This window comes from Mesoplodon bidens, assembly GCF_964165515.1.
Source record: "Mesoplodon bidens genome assembly, chromosome: 7".
Taxonomy (NCBI): Eukaryota; Metazoa; Chordata; class Mammalia; order Artiodactyla; family Ziphiidae; genus Mesoplodon; species Mesoplodon bidens.
Window position 1 is genome coordinate 41,908,140 of NC_138164.1, and position 16,743 is coordinate 41,924,882.

At 37.6% G+C, this 16,743-nt stretch overlaps 2 pseudogenes across 2 annotated transcripts in view; one reads left to right on the forward strand and one right to left on the reverse strand.

Annotated features, from left to right (window-relative positions):
- The window catches only part of LOC308620770 (centrosomal protein of 78 kDa-like), a 1,829,729-nt pseudogene that overhangs the window by 616,263 nt on the left and 1,196,723 nt on the right, over positions 1 to 16,743 (forward strand). The gene's annotated exons all lie outside the window — the stretch shown is intronic.
- Positions 4,031 to 5,179, reverse strand: LOC308621097 (ferritin heavy chain-like; annotated as a pseudogene). The gene has a single exon. The product of its transcript is annotated as a ferritin heavy chain-like (transcript).

Consider the following 16,743-nt stretch of genomic DNA (forward strand, 5'->3'; position numbering starts at 1 on the left):
TCTACAGTGGAAATAATTTTTTTTTTTTTTTTACTAGTTTTGGAATGATGTTTTTAAACCAGTTCCTTAGAAGACTCCTATGTGACCCACACTAGTAAAATATACCTTCAGGTGCCTCCTCTGTCTGTAGGCAACAGCAGTGTAAAATATGTAAACAAATGAGTGTCCTTGTTTGCTAAAATTTAATCTGTTGATCATGTTGTATTATTGCTCTTCCCCAAATTCTCTCTCTCCATCAGGTAACATTCCTTATTATTAGGAAGAGGAAGTTCCTTAACATGTTATTTCGACAGCATAATTTACCCAGATGATGGTCATTATGATGATGCTTCATTTGTTTTTGATTTATTTTACTTTTTTTGATGATGCTTTAGATTCATTTAGAGTCCACCATTCAGAGAGGAATAGCTGGCCTACATTATTTCTCATACTTATTAAAAATTGCTGCATTCCCATTTGTGAGTTTGTTGAACGACTGGGTAGCATACCTCTTTATAAAGCTAAAATGGAGAGTAATAAATGAAAACACTCCCTAGCTATACTATTGATTTAATTGTTTATTAAAATAACCTCATATTGGACTTGTATTTTCCTCTTAGAAAATTGGCAAAGTGCTAATATATTTAGTTTAACTGGACCAAGTACATGTCTTATTTAACTTTGATTCCCCAGCACAAACTCATTTATTAAGAATAAATGCTTGGGACTTCCCTGGTGGTGCTGTGGTTAAGAATCCACCTGCCAGTGCAGGGACACGGGTTTGAGCCCTGGTCTGGAAAGATCCCACATGCCGCGAAGCTGCTAAGCCTGGGCGCCACACTACTGAGCCTGCGCTCTAGAGCCCGTGAGTCACAATTACTGAAGTTCACACACCTTAGAGCCCGTGCACCGCAACTACTGAGCCCACATGCTGCAACTAATGAAGCCCATGCCCTCTAGGGCCCATGTGCTGCAACTACTGAAGCCCACATGCATAGAGCCCCTGCTCTGCAACGAGAAGCCACCACAATGAGAAGCCTGCACAGTGCAACGAAGAGTAGCCCCCGCTCGCCACCACTAGAGAAAGCCCATGCGCAACAATGAAGACCCAACGCAGCCAATAAATAAATAAAATAAAATAAAATAGAATAAACAGTCGAGAATATTGGACTTTATTTTAAAAAAAAGAGTAAATGCCTGTTGAATCGAATTAATCAGCCAAACAGTAGACAAATGAAAGTTGTGGTTAATAAGATGGGCCAGACTGAAATAGTATTCTTGTTGAGAAGCTTGCTTTAATCACCTTCTTATTTTCCAGCCTTATATAATCGTGTATTAATGTGATAGAATATTTCTCATATTGAGAAAATAATAGTTTTGTATTACGCTGAATCTGCCTGGGAATAAAATAGACACCTTATCAAATTCAGTGGAGGTGTCATGAGAATTGATACCTAAGGGTTGTTGTGGGAACACATTTAAATTTTAAAAATATACAAGATTTTTGATATTGTCTCATGCCCACTATATTGTTTGGGAATAATGCAGTTTCAATTTATAGAATTGCAGCATGTATTTTAGGGCTGGAGAGAAACTTGATAAGTCCTACATTGAACCTAAAGAGGAATGCATTGCCATAAGGTGCTCATTCAAAAATCAAATAATGATGTGAATAATGTTGATCATCTCTACTGGAGGAAAAACATGCTACACATTAAACACATTACTTATTATATATTTATTTAACAATCTTGGACTTCATTAATACAATGTTTTATAGTATGTATGCCTTATTTCTTTTCTTATAGTTAAATGTCTGAATTCTGAGAAATTTCAGCATGCTTTGGTGAGAGGAACAGTCATCTTATTTTCAAAAAGATGCAGGCACAGACTGTTTTTGACCAAAAGGTGTATTACTGACCAAAATTCAGCCATCTAGTCTGGAAAATAAATGAAGAATTCTGCTGCTGGTGAGATGAATACATAGGTAGAGGGAGGTGAAGAATATAAACTACTTAGCAGCCTTAAACTTTCTCTTGACTTTGATATAAGTGCTGGAGAAACATCAATGTTATCATTCCCAGAGACCATTCATTTAGAAATGTAAATTAGAACAGATGGAAAAATACAGTGTTGGGAGTTACCTATCAGGAAACAAAATGGATGTGTGTGATACCTACCCACTGTCATGGTGAGGGCCCTGCATTACACTTACTGTCTAAAGCTTACTGTGCTGAAACCTTCACAGCAAAGGTTCCCGTTCCTCATAATGACCTCTAAGTGAAAGTGAATGAGGTTTAGCTACCAGGCATGTGCTTCTGGAACAACACACGAAGGGCCCTATTTTTTTTTTTTAACTTTATTTTTATATTATTTTATTTTTTGGCTGCGTTGGGACTTTGTTGCTGCATGCGGGCTTTCTCCAGTTGCGGCAAGTGGGGGCTATTCTTCATTGTGGTGCATGGGCTTTTCATTTTGCTGGCTTCTCTTGTTGCGGAGCATGGGCTCTAGGTGCACAGGCTTCAGTAGTTGTGGCTTGCGGGCTCTAGAGCACAGGCTCAGTAGTGTGGCACATGGGCTTAGTTGCTCCGCGGCATGTGGGATCTTCCCAGACCAAGGATCAAACCCATGTCCCCTGCATTGGCAGATGGATTCTTAACTGCTGCGCCACCAGAGAAGCCCACAGTGGGACCTTTTAATGTTGTTTCCAAAGCTATTTTCTTTGGAATACTGTTCTGTGAGATTTGGTAGAAAAAGAATCCCATGATCAGAATGTTTGGGAAACACTGAATATTTTATCCCCACGTTATACATTCAAAATGTATATTTTTTACATCAGAGATAAAATTCCTAGAATAAACAAAAACTGAAAAAACAAAACAAAAAATCCTGCTAATTCGATTAATACAAGTTTTCCACTGAACACTTGTGAATGTTTTTGAGGCACTGGCTGATACTGAACACAGTCTTGGGAAGGTTGATCTAAGGAATTAAAATTCTGTAAATTATGAGGAAAACACTTTTAGGTGAGAAGAGATGCATATGGTAGCAGGCTTCAGTATTCTGTATTTCCATTCGGGAAATTGTTCTTATTTGATCCCTTCCACCCTTGATCCTTTTTCCTTTCAGTGGACTCTGTAGTAGGGATAAAGGGAAAAATGTCATTTACTACCTTAGAAGAGCTATTTACTCTAGTGTAAATACAGTGGAGGCTGGTAAAAGTGTGTTGATAATAGGACATATTAGCTTAGGTTCTCTTGGTAGCAAATAACAAAAACTAAATCAAAGTTGGATATGTGAAACCCAAGGGCAGAAATACAGCCAGGCTCAGGAAAGGTCTAGGAAGCAGCTATATCATTTCCAGTAATGTGATCGCCGAACTGCTTTTCAACAAAGGGCGTCTTCCTAATGAACTTCAAAATGAGCTCTGCTGCTTGTTGGAGTTAAAAAAATATATATATATATATATATATATATATATATATATATATATGTTTATACATATATATATGTATACACACACACACACACAAGCATGCATATATACATATGATACAAAGAAAGAAAACATATATAAGTGGATGTTTTGTTATTACAACATGCATGCCAGGCATTGGTGACCATGGGAGGTCACCTCCGTGTTTCTGAGCAAGACAGCCTAACACTCATTTTTCCATTATCACTGTTGCCCAGAGTGAACTTGTCAAAGAGATACTCCACCATTCAGACTTCCAAACCCCTCCACCCCCCATCTTGCTACTCATACTTAACCATTAGTATTTGCATAATTAATGCACATAAACATTTCAGGTGAAACTGAAGACACCCTTTATTTTAATTCCTGCCCAATCCCATTCCCTTCACTTGTTCCCCAGAGGCAACTGCAATCATGATTTTCAGGCTATGGTTCTATACTTTCACTATGCACATGCACCCACATTCACCAGGTACCCCTACCTCACCCCACGCCACCCCAGTCTACCCCCATATACCTACATTATTTATAAGGGGAAGACTGATTTTGTGTTTTCCAGGGCCCCATGGAACACCTTCTCCCTCCCACTATGGAGATCCTGAGCTGCATCTGGTTGGGGTATGGCTGTGTTCAGAAACTCCTGGATACCTGTTTTAAAACTTAAAAAATGAGAGATTTGCCCACATGAATCAACCAGAGACCTTTATTTATTTATGAACCAATAACTTTATTGGAAGAAATGGAAAAACTGGAAGAAAAAAACTTAAGTGATAAAGTCCAGGAAAAGAGAGTCCTGCCCTTGTTGCCAAAAAAAAAACAACCAAAACTTAAGTGAACTTCTTCTGCAAGGGCACTCTTGCCGTCTGCATGGCAGGCATGGTGACCAGGGCTCTGGTCACCCCGTGGCTCTGGGGAAGTCCAGTCCAGGCTCAGTTCTTCTTGTCGCTGTCGCCCAGGGTGAGCTTGTCAAAGAGTTACCCTGCCAGCTCGACGTCTGGGGCCCCCATCATGCTCAGGGTGGTGACATGACCCTCCAGCTGTCTGATGAGCGCCACCTACTGGCTGAGGTAGTGAGTTGCCAGGAAGTGGAGCAGGTGGGGGTCGCACTTGTCGGTGGCCAGCTGGTGCAGTGGAGCAGGCTCCGGGTCGACCACTTGCTTCTCCAGGAACAAGGCGCACTTCATGGCCTTGAGGCCGCTCTTGCACTCGTCACTGACTGGCTTCCTGATGTCTTGGAAGTTGAGGCGGCCCCCCGCGCTGGTTCTGCAGGCGCTTCAGGCCCTGGGCCCACAGTGGCGCAGGAAGAACCGGCTGAAGTGCTTCAAGGCCACGTCGTCGCGGTGGAGGTAAAAGGCCGCGGCCAGGCCCACGAAAGAGGCGTGGAGCTCCAGGGTGAAATGACTGTTGACGGCGGCCTCGCAGTCGGCGTGGTAGCTCTGGCGCACCTGCGAGGGCGGCGCGGGCAGCATGGTGGGTGTGAAGGCCAAGGTGAAGGCGAAGCCGCGGGGCCTGCGGTACCTGTCTCGGAGTCCCTTTCACGTGATTTAGCAATTTCCTTCGTCTTGGGTAAGTGCAGACTTCTCTTTTGTTTGTCAGAAAACAAAAGGCTTAGGTGTATTCTTAGAGAAAGAGCTTAACTGTGTGGATGTATTTATCCCCTCCAGCCTCATTTGTCCTTTCACTGCCACTCAGCAAGCATTTTTTGTAACGCCTCAATTATGTTGTATGGAATGAGCCACAGTGGTAGGAAATACCATTGATCTCAAATTATCTTTCATTCATTCGTTCAGTAAATATTTATTGATTACTTAATATGGCCCAGGCACTGGTATGGGATTTGGGCATATATTAGTAACAGAGAGACAAAGTCTGTTCCCATGAGGTTTGTATTCTAGTGGAGAAGCAGACCAAAACAAAACAAAACAAAAAACTACTGTTTTTCTCCCTTTCTTGTCTCCAGTAAATACGTATAAGATATTACACATGTATATGATATTAAAAAGTCAATATTTTCTTAGAAGTTAAGGATGTTATAGTGGAAGACATAAGACCAATCTAGGTATTTATAATTAATTAATTCAACAGCCATTTCTAGACAGTATTCCAAATATGTGTAAAAATATTTTGTGTTTGACTCTGGAGATACACAGAAGAATCAGACATGGTCTCTGTTCTCAAGGTACAAGAAAGAGTGATGGACTGTTTTAAGTGCTCTCAATGGTTTTAAAGTTTTTGGATAAAATAGCTGTTTTCACTTACAGTTTTATTACCATGACTTTGACTAATGTACTTTTTTGGGGGGTCCCTTTATTTCTCTTTGAAAACTCATGCTGTGCTATAATCATTGTTTATGAAGGAAGCAAAGGATCAAATATCAACTGTCACTTTGTACACTTATCTAAGCAATTTTAGAGGCATTTAATTGTTGAGTCTGTAAAGAAATAGAATAATAACAATGTCTATTTGATAAGTTGATGTTAATGATAGGATCATACATTAGAGATGGAAAAGAACTACATGATCAGTTTCTCAGTGAGATAAAATTGTATTCTATGTTTGCTTAACACCAGTGTTTAGTCTTAATATAATTGCAATCTTTCAAAATTTTCCTTGGAATAGTCCATTGTAGGCTTCACTGGAAGAATCTATTTAAATAGAAGAAATCTTGATTTTGTAGGACATTTTCTCCTTATGTCCCAAGATCATTTAATAATTAATTTATCTGGACAACTTTACTCTTCAAATATTAAAATAATACTATTGAATGGTTCTATGTATACTAAGGGGTGATAATGGTGTTTCTCAGATTTTTTATCCCTCATCATTACTCCCTAGATTAGAAGATAATGTTAAAATACATGTTATAACTAAGAGAAACCTAAGGTTTAAAATCTAACTTTTTAAAGGGAAATCAATAAACTAGCATGAACTGGAACCTCAAATTTCCATGAAGGAAATATACATATATCTAAACAAAAACATTGCATCCAGTTTTTCTTTAATGAGGAATGTAAAGCTAAATACAAACACAGAATGAAAAAACTTCAGAGCAGATGATGTTTTTAGAAAATTTTTAAATTTTATTTTTTAAATGTATTTATTTTATTTTTAAATTTTTGGCTGCATTGGGTCTTTGTTGGATGTGGGCTTTCTCTAGTTGCAACGAGTGGGGGCTACTCTTTGTTGCAGTGCATGGGCGTCTCATTGCGATGGCCTCTCTTGTTACGGAGCATGGGCTCTAGGTGCTTGGGCTTCAGTAGTTGTGACATGCCGGCTCAGTAGTTGTGGCACATGGGCTTAGCTGCTCCGTGTCATGTGGGATCTTCCCGGACCAGGGCTCAAACGGATGTTCCCTGCATTGGCAGGTGGTTTCTTAAGCACTGTGCCACCAGGGAAGCCCCCGAAATTAAAAAAATTTGATAATCAAATTTTATAGTTTATAACTTGGTCTGTGCTAAGATAATGTCTTTTAAAATATCAATATAGGACTATAAGATGAAGGTTTCTTTGAAATGTTTGTGGTCAGTGTTGGTATTATGTTAGGATTCTCCAGAAAAACAGAACCAATAGAAGATATATTTGTATATTATATAAAATAAGGAATTAGCTCACGTGATTATGGAGGCTGACAAGTCTCAAAATCTGCAGTTGCCGTACTTGAGACCAGGAGAGTCCATGGTGTAGGTCCAGTCCAAAGGCCAGGAGGCTCAAGACCCAGGAAATTCAAGATGAAGGCAGGAAAAAACAATGTCCCTGCTCCAAGGCAGTCAGGCAAGAGGAGTTCCTGCTTACTCAGAGGAAGGTCAGCATTTTTATTTTATTCAGGCCTTCAAATGATTGTATGAGGCTCATCGACTTTAAGGAAAGCAATCTGCTTTACTTAGTCTACTATTTCAAATGTTAACCTCATGGAAAAACACCCTTTCAGGCACAAACGATAACATTTGACTAAATATCTGGGTACCCCCTTTGAAGTTGACATATAAAAATTAGCTATCACAGTATTACTCATGATAAATGCAGAGTCAACAAATAAAAATTCTCATGCTATAATCTGCAAAAACTGTTTTGACTTTCAGTTCCCTTCATTAATTTACAAATGTTACAGAACTAATAGTTACACAACTGATATTAGACAATAAGTTCTGACTCCGTGTCAATGATTAGCTCTCATTCATTCATTCAGCATATTTCTATTGAGCACCTATTATATGACAGGTATTTTATAGGTACTAACATAAAAACTTGTTCTATAAGCTCCTCATATTTGTATTTCTTTTGTAGCTAAGTGCTAGTAAATGTTACATATAATTCCTTCTTTGAAAATTAATAGATGAAGTAGGATCAATGGTATAATCTTAAGGAAGTAGACCATAAGTAGCAGCAGTTGGTGGCTTATCTCACTCTCTGTGTTTTGTGTGTGTGTGTGTGTGTGTGTATACATATGTATAAATCAATCATTTAATGAGAGGTAGTGAAAAGTGATACATCAATATTCTATATCTCTGGGCTGTTCACTCTGCATTACCTCATTATTACAGATACTGGATTAGATTTGATTATTATTACCCATATTTTACAGGTAAAGAAATTGTGAATTAAAGTATGTAACATGATCAAACACAGAGCTTATAAATAGCAGAGTGACACTCTGAATTGGATTCCTCTCTAGGTAGTTTGGGAAGTTTGGCTGGACCATGAGCTCCATTAGAACAAAGACTGTTCAACTTGTGATGCTAAATTTCACATAGTAGGGGCTCAAAAATATAAATTAAAATATTGAGTGGCCTATTAAAAGTTTTAGTCTCATTATTTCTCCAAATTAAAAAAATGAGTGGGAGTAGATGTTGAATATATATTTAAACTCTATTTCCTTTAGAAGGAAAAAAAATCAAAGACACCCAATGGTGATAAATTACTATTATAATTTTAGTTTAATATGCATAAACATAAAACCAGGCATAGAAATTGGTATGCTTTTATAACTGTAAACCAGACAATTTGTAAATATATGCAAATACAACTATAAAACTATTAAAATTAAGGAGTTCCAATTATGCACCCGATTATGCTTTTTGTCTTAAACACAGTCCCTTGTCACTGAGAACACACTAGTTGACGAGATGCAGGTTCCCTTTCGAGTGCGCCGTGTCTGTGTCCCGACATCCATGAAAGATCTCAGTGCTCTACCGCCCTTCTGTACTGAAGACATGACATACTTTAGCTCATATGATGATTCATAATGTACTTTTGCTTTCAGGTAGTGGAAGTCATCATTCAAATAGTGTCTGTCCATGTTCTTTTTTATTAGTTTGTGAAAAGTAATTCTGATGCAGTTTGTTGATTTCATGAAATACCATTAAAAGCCTCAGTAACTTCAATAACTGAAGAGGCTGTTCAAACTGGGAATTGAGGGGGAAGAGAACTACGGACAGAATTTTAAGGGATAACACTCTTCCCTTTGAGTTTCATTCTATTAAACTATTTTTCACCTCCCAGTCATCACTTTAAAAGGAAATTTTAGTGTTTGCAGCTGGTAAAAATGTGACTATAAGGGTGGACATGCGACAGTTGTCCTTTTTACACTAGAACATGCCAGCCTAGCAGCAGTCACACTCAGTGTGATTCAAAACACACACGCAGGCATGGACAGTGAGTTTGTGCTGCTGCATTGAGCTATAGACAGATCCAGATAATTTTGAAAATGCTTCCAGGAATTTTTCATTTGGATGTAAACACAAGAACAGATCCATGGAATTCACAAATACAGGTAGAGAACACTGAGTTAGAATGGCATGGACACACCATATGTCTAGTCAATAACTATCTAGGACCTAATATATTCCAGCTTTGTGCTAAATGCTGAATGATTGCAACAGGCGTTGACTTTAATCTCATGGGCCCTAGAGTCGGTTTCAGTTCACTATGTTCACTGACAGAATGTATATGTGATGGATGTAAAATTAGATGCTAATGAGTTGATAATAGAATATGTATATATATATTGAAATATTCATATATATTCAATAATATTTTGTTTGAAATCTTTACTACTATTGTCACAGATACAGAAATTGCTACAGACGTTCTCATACCTTTTCCTACATAGCAATTAGGTTTAGGGAAAATAATTTTGGTGGAATGGTGTTAGTCAACCTACAAATCCAGAATGTCTTGGTTGAAGGTGTAGATACTTTGTTTCACTAAAATCAAGTGTAAGTTTTTCCAAACAAGTTAGGAAAAAAATGCAAAATCCTTATAAAATGTTCCTTATGATTCCATACCTTACTATACTATTAACCCAATGTGTTAATAAGCTTGTATTTAATGTAATCATTATTCTTCATAATTTGACATGAGTAATATGCTCTCACATTTTAATTTTCTAATTTTTTTTTTTTTTGCGGGACGCGGGCCTCTCACTGTTGTGGCCTCTCCCGCTGCGGAGCAGAGGCTCCGGATGCACAGGCCCAGCAGCCATGGCTCACGGGCCCAACCGCTCTGCGGCATGCGGGATCCTCCCGGACTGGGGCACGAACCCGTGTCCCCCGCAACGGCAGGCGGACTCTCAACCACTGCGCCACGAGGGAAGCCCTAATTTTCTAAACTTTTTAACCATATTCTCAATGACTTATTTGCTGATTTCCTTTTTTATAAAAATATGATACCTCAACCAACCACTGTTAAACTCAGCAAAAAGCACAGTTTCCAAAGTAAATGTTTTGTAAAGTGTTTCCTGTGTATTACTCACATTTATTACTTTTCCTCTGACCTTTTTATATTTCAGTTCATACATGAAAAATAAACAATGTCCTTTTGACTTATTTTCTTGAAGTCTTTTGCCATTTTCCAAATATATCTGAGTAGTTAAGGTCAGTTAAACCTATTTAAAGTTTCAAATTTCTAGGAAATATCTGATATTTAGTAACTTTCTGCCCAAATGATTTTAAATCTCATTTATTATAAAGTGAATTAAAAGATTGGCATACGTTCTTTAAATAGAAAGATTATCAACCTGCTTTTTCTAATGTAGATGGTGCTCTTAAGTTCTGATTTCATACATGACAAGCAACCCAGGATTAAAGGCTCATTAATAATCTGCCAAATACTGTCAGCTGTATGACTCAATGCTCCATTAGTAATGTAATCCCTTGATTTTCTTCTGCCAGAAAAGTGATTCTTTGAAACCATTGGCAGTAATATGAATTTATACATTATATGTGTGTGTGTGTGTGTGTGTGTGTATCTCTTGGAAGAGAGACTGAACGCCAAGACAAAACCTTGCATTCCTTTACAGGACGTGCAATGCAGATCTATTGTGGAGTAACTGCTGGATCTGGGAAGGAAGGTGAGGCTAAAGGCAGCCCATTAGAAAGGGAAGAGGCTGTTGGAACTGAGAGTTGAGGGGAAGAGAACTACTGACAATTTTAAGGGATAACACTCTTGCCTTTGAGTGTCTGTGTGGTAGAGTCCATGGCCTAGAGTAGAAGGGGGAAGCTGTACTAGAGCAGCTTCTGGTGGCGGGAATATTATTTTCTTATACATGCAGCTATTGAAACATTGCTTAACATTCCTCAGATCTTAACTGTCAAGGACAAAAAACAGTAATGATAACTGGAAATGTCAGTTCCACATCCACAATAATCTATTTACAATTGCTTCCCTCTTTCACGAGTTCTCTATCAATTATCCACGCTTTTATCCCCCGCCCAAATCATCACTTTTTCCTTAATCACATGTATTCCTCAGTTATGCTGTAGAGAACTGCAATTTTCCCTTCGTGGCCCTTCCCCCTTAATCCTTTTTTTTATTTTCCACATTAACAATCCCTAATTTTTAGAAAAAAGACAATAGTATATAAATGAATCAAGGTGCAGAATTCCTCAGATTATAAAAATCAATTCCTGGAGCGTTATTGATTGGTAACTATATTGATCACATCAATGTAAGTATTTTAATCAGTCTGTCTACAGAGATTGCAGCTACAAGATAAAAAAACATAATCAGTTTATTCAGTTATTACAAATGTAGGAGGGGGAAATGGAAGTAGGATTAACAAGATTTTATGCAGAACCAAGAGTCCACTTCCTTTTCTTTCCAGAGACACTATTCTATAAACCATGGTATTGCTTCTCCTAGCCAGACTGTGAAGCATGTTTGGTTAGATTACATTTTGAATTATACCAGTTCCTTGGAGTAAATGTCTCTATGGGACACTTGGGTTTATAAAACTCTGTTTCATAGCTGGATGATGTAGAGCATCCCTCAGACTATCTTGTTGCAAAAGAATGCTGTTGGGTCAAATGAACAAGAGAAAACAGGTAATAATATAATATTAGAACTCTCTACAAAATAGCATCTCAATTCACATTTTGCGCTACGTTCAGTGACATCTTAGAAAACCATTCTGTGTGTATGTATGTATGGAGTGCACAGATTCGTACGTACATATTGGGCTTTGATCACTAATGTTAATGTTCGCTAAAATTTGTACCTTAATGTGGATTGTAGTATGAATATATATGTAGTAAATTATTATAAAGAGATATGATTATTAATATAAAATAGTATTCTGTATTTTATAATTAGGGTTAGAGTGGTATAATTTAAAAATAATAATAATATTGAATATTTTTGCCTACCCTTCCAATATTGGACGTTAGTTAGGTAAAGTAGACATTAGTGGAAACATGCATCTTAGCTGATTGTGTATGTATATACTCTGTCAATTTTTAATTCTTTAAAAAATACAAATGTTGTATTAGAAGCCATGGAGTGTTAGAAGTCAGCGGTAGTGAAAAACTGAGGTTATTGATTATTTTGTGTTTTCATATCCACAATATGAAGTGATTTTGGAAGTTTTTTGCTAGCTACTAGAAAATAAGCTAAGATTTATGTTAGCTCTTTGAATGCATCTACCGAAGTTCCATCACTAGGAAAGTGAGGTCACCCTTCTTTGATTAAATCATCAAACATAACATAGTACCATTTACATGTCCTCAAAGTTTTATTACAACACAATTAATAGCCAAGATTTTAGCTATTTACAAGGTCTTCTAACTATATACCAGATAGTTTGATGTGTACATGGCATGAACTACCTTATAAAATAGAGCTGCCTCTTTTTATTTTCTAAATATTATAATCTATCTATATTAGTGAACTGGAGCTGTGGATCAGATGATAAGCTATGCATAACTGTGTGCACTGAGTGATTGGAATGCCACTTGTTATCTTTTTTCTGGAAATGTCTATATAAGAAAATAAAAGGTACTTTATAGAAATATGAAAAACATAGCAGCCTGATACTGTTCATTCTTACCCTTTTTGGGAATTTGAATAAGTAATTTATTCTCCCTTAACCTCAAGTTCTCTATTTAAAAAAGTGACCTTGGACTAGATCCTGTTGCAGATACTGTGGTCAAATGATTTTATGCCCAGGGATTTCAGCCGTTGGCTGTGAATCAAAATCAGTTGAGGAAATTCTGATTCAGCAAGTTCGGGGTTGAACTCTGGCATATGTACAGTTGACCCTTGAACAACTTTGGGGTTAAGGGTGTGGACCCTCACACAGTCGAAAATTCAAGTATGACTTTACAATCGGCCTTCCGTATCTATGGTTGAACATCTTCATATTCAGTCAACCCCAGACTGAGTAGTACTGTAGATTAAGTGAACCCACCCGGTTCAAGTCCGTGTGGTTCAAGGATCAACTGTACTTTTAAGAAGTGCCACAAGTGATTCTGATACTCAGCCAGGATATGGAATATTGATTCTATGCTATTTGATGCAAAGAACAAAATGGGAATCTCTCAGTCTATATATTGATTATAACTTATCTAAATATCATACCTTACTAAGAAAAAATATCATTGGGTGTAGCAATGGTAAAATAGCTGCAGTGTATTTCATTATAAGAGAAGATGGTTACAGTGTTACTGGTAGAAAAATGATCAGAGTAGTGTATTAGTTAGGGTTCTCCAGAGAAACAGACCTAATAGGATATTTATATTATATTGGATTGGATTGGATATATAATAGGTTATTGTATTTTATATAATAGGGTAAACTATCGTATTGCGGTTGACCCTTGGACAATATGGGTTTGAACTGTGTGGGTCCACTTATACACGGATGTTTTTCAGTAAATACTGCAGTGCTACACGATTCGTGGTTGGTTGAATCTGCAGACGCAGAACCGGATTATGCAGTTTTTAACTGCACTCTAACCCCCATGTTGTCCAAGGATCAAATGTATATATGTGGGGAGGGGAGATTTCTTTTAAGGAATTGTCTATTGGCTTTGGTTTATGTGATTTTGGGGCTTGGCAAGTCAGAAATCTGCAGGGTAGGTCAGCAGGTTGGAAATTAAGGTAAACGTTCATGTTGCAGTCTTGAGTCCCAAAGCTAGAAACTCAGACAGAATTTCTCTATTGCTGTCTGGAGGCATAGTTCTTTATTCATGGGAGGACTTCAGTCTTCATTCTGAAGGCCTTCAACTGATTGGATGACGTCCAGCACACTATGGAGGAATCATCTGCTTTTCTCAAAGTCTCCTGATTTACAAGTTAATCACATGTAAAATACACCTTCACAGCAGCTTCTAGACCAAAGAACCAGGCACCATAGACTAAGTTTACATGTAAAATTAACCATCATAAATGGTAAACATGAGTGAGGGCTAGCTGATGCAGGCAGAAGAATGCCGAAGTGGGTTCATTCAGAGGGAATGTGATTGGGTATCAGAGGAGGGCTGGCATATGCTGTGTGGGTGGAGGAGGCAGCAAGGTTGTGGACTACTTGAATCTGTTGGGGCTCAAAACTGGTGCCCTGAGCCAGCATGAATTCTACCACAGTAAATGTGGTAGGCAACTGAGGGTGGGCAGAGACACACAGGATGTCATACTTGAGACCAATTAGGCTTCATTTAACCAGTGAGTTTCATCACGTTGATTTTCATAGTTTATTCTCATTCCCTTGTTCATCTGTTCATTATAGAACACTCCAGTCAGAGCCTTTCAACTTGCTTGAGCATTTGTTTATTAGCTTAGTGGTGTTGGTTTTGGTTGTCAGTACAGCACTATTCATTTTTGGAGTAGTATCACTTCATACTAAGGCAGTTGTTGCCTATTGATTGAACAGGCCCGTTGTAATTTCTCTGCACTCCATAGCAATATCACTTTTCTTCAACCCAGGAAGGGTTGATTGAATAAGCAAGTTGCTTCCACTTTTAGTCTTTGAGCTGCCACTTGGATACTTACCATACTTTGAATCCACTTGCCAAACTATCATGACCCTGTTATCCTGTGTGCCCACCAGTTATATACATATTATCTTTCCTTACTATCTTGCATATGCTGAATTTTGACTTTCTTCAAATTTGGTTACCTTGGATAATACCATTACTACTTTGGTTTTTAAAGCCTTTAAAAGTCTTTTGGGACTATAAAAGGCACAGGGCTCTAGAAATGGAATCCTCAGATTTTGGTGTGCATAAGATTCACCTATAGCTATATGAAATGCAGGTGCTTGGCTCCATTTCTAGAAAATTCTGATACAATTTATATGGAGAGAGGGGGTTTTGCAAATCTGCATTTTACAGGAGCTACAGTTTCTACTATGCTTAATAGCTATTCTGTGTTGATTCATCATAATGCAACGCAACTATGCACTTAAACAAAAACTAAACCTTTTTTTGAGAATATTAGATTCATCAAACAGTTGCAGAGATAGTACAGAGAGTTCTCATATACTCTTCACGCATCTTACTCTAATGTTACTATTTTACGTAGTACATATGTTAAAACTAAAAAGACAGCGGTGCATTACTTTTAGCTAAACTCCAGACTTTATTCAGATTTATCGATTTTTTTTTTACAATTATGTCTTTTTTCTGTTCTCGGACCTAATCAAGTATATCACATTGAATTTAGTTATCATCTCTCTTCTATGGTCTCTGACAGGTTCCCAGCCTTTCCTTGTTTCCCATGACCTTTATAATTTTGAGAAGTACTGGCCAGCCTTTTGTAGAATGGCCCTGAATTTGGCTTTGTTTGCTGTTTTTCTCATGATTAGACAGACCAGGGTTTTGGGGGTTTTGGGGAAGATTACCATAGAGGTGAAATGTCTTTCTCATCACCTTGTGTCAGTAATGACTTACTGGTGATGTTAACCTTGGTCACTTGGTTAAGGTGAGGTCTGCCAGATTTCTTCACTGTGAAGTTACTATTGTTCCCTTTCCATAATCTATTTTTTGGAATCCAGCCAATACTCCTAAGAGGGAGTTTAAGCCCCATCTCCTGGAGGGAAGAGTATTTACATATGTTATTTGAAATTCTTTGTAAGAAAGATTTGTACCTTTTTCCCCATTTATCTATGTATTCAGTTATTTCTATCAGTATGGACTCATGAATATTTATTTTATATTTCTCTATAACTTTAAAGTTTAATTAATTTTATGACTCAAATTGTTCCAGCTTAGGCCATCAGGTGCTCCTTCAGTTGGGTTCTTGTGTCCCTTTGATCTGCCTCTATCCTTTTGATTTTTGAGTGCTGCCTTATTTCCTGGCCCTACATAATGCTCCAGGCTCATCTTGTGTTTTCATTGCCCCAGGCCTAGAATTAGTCATTTCTCCAAGGATGTCTGGTTTTTGTTATTTTGGAGAACCATGTTTAGAAACTAAGGCCTGGATGCTAGATGTGTTTGTTGCTACTTGGTGTCATTGTTTCTAGTCTGTCCGCAGAGTTATGGAATATATGCATGTATATTAACCAATGTATACACATATCTATAATCCTTTCTATAGGTGTCTATCTCTATACCTATTAAACTAAACGTGAGTTCATACTAATGTCTGACTCTAATCCAGTATCACATGGTTCATTCTAGCTTTTGCCTCTTGCTTATTTGTAACTTCTTTTACTAACAGTGAGAAACCTGACTCAAATTATTTACCATTTATTTACTTATTTGTTCTACACTAGTGTAAATGTGTTTTCATATTTCTTAACTGTATTCCTGTGAGAAACAAACTTACCAACTAAAATGGTGTTTATGTACAGTTATTTTTGCACCTAGTCTTAGATTTACCAATCAGAACATCATTTTCCAAAGTCACTTATGTCAGTTCCTTTTTCTCCACCCCCTTCAGTGCCGTTTTATCATATATTGGGAATACAGTTAAATTTATTTGTCACAGTATGCATTACATCCAGGATACTCTGATTAAAAATTGCATACATTAAAGTTCACCCTTTGATGTACTATTCTACGTGTTTTGACAGATGCG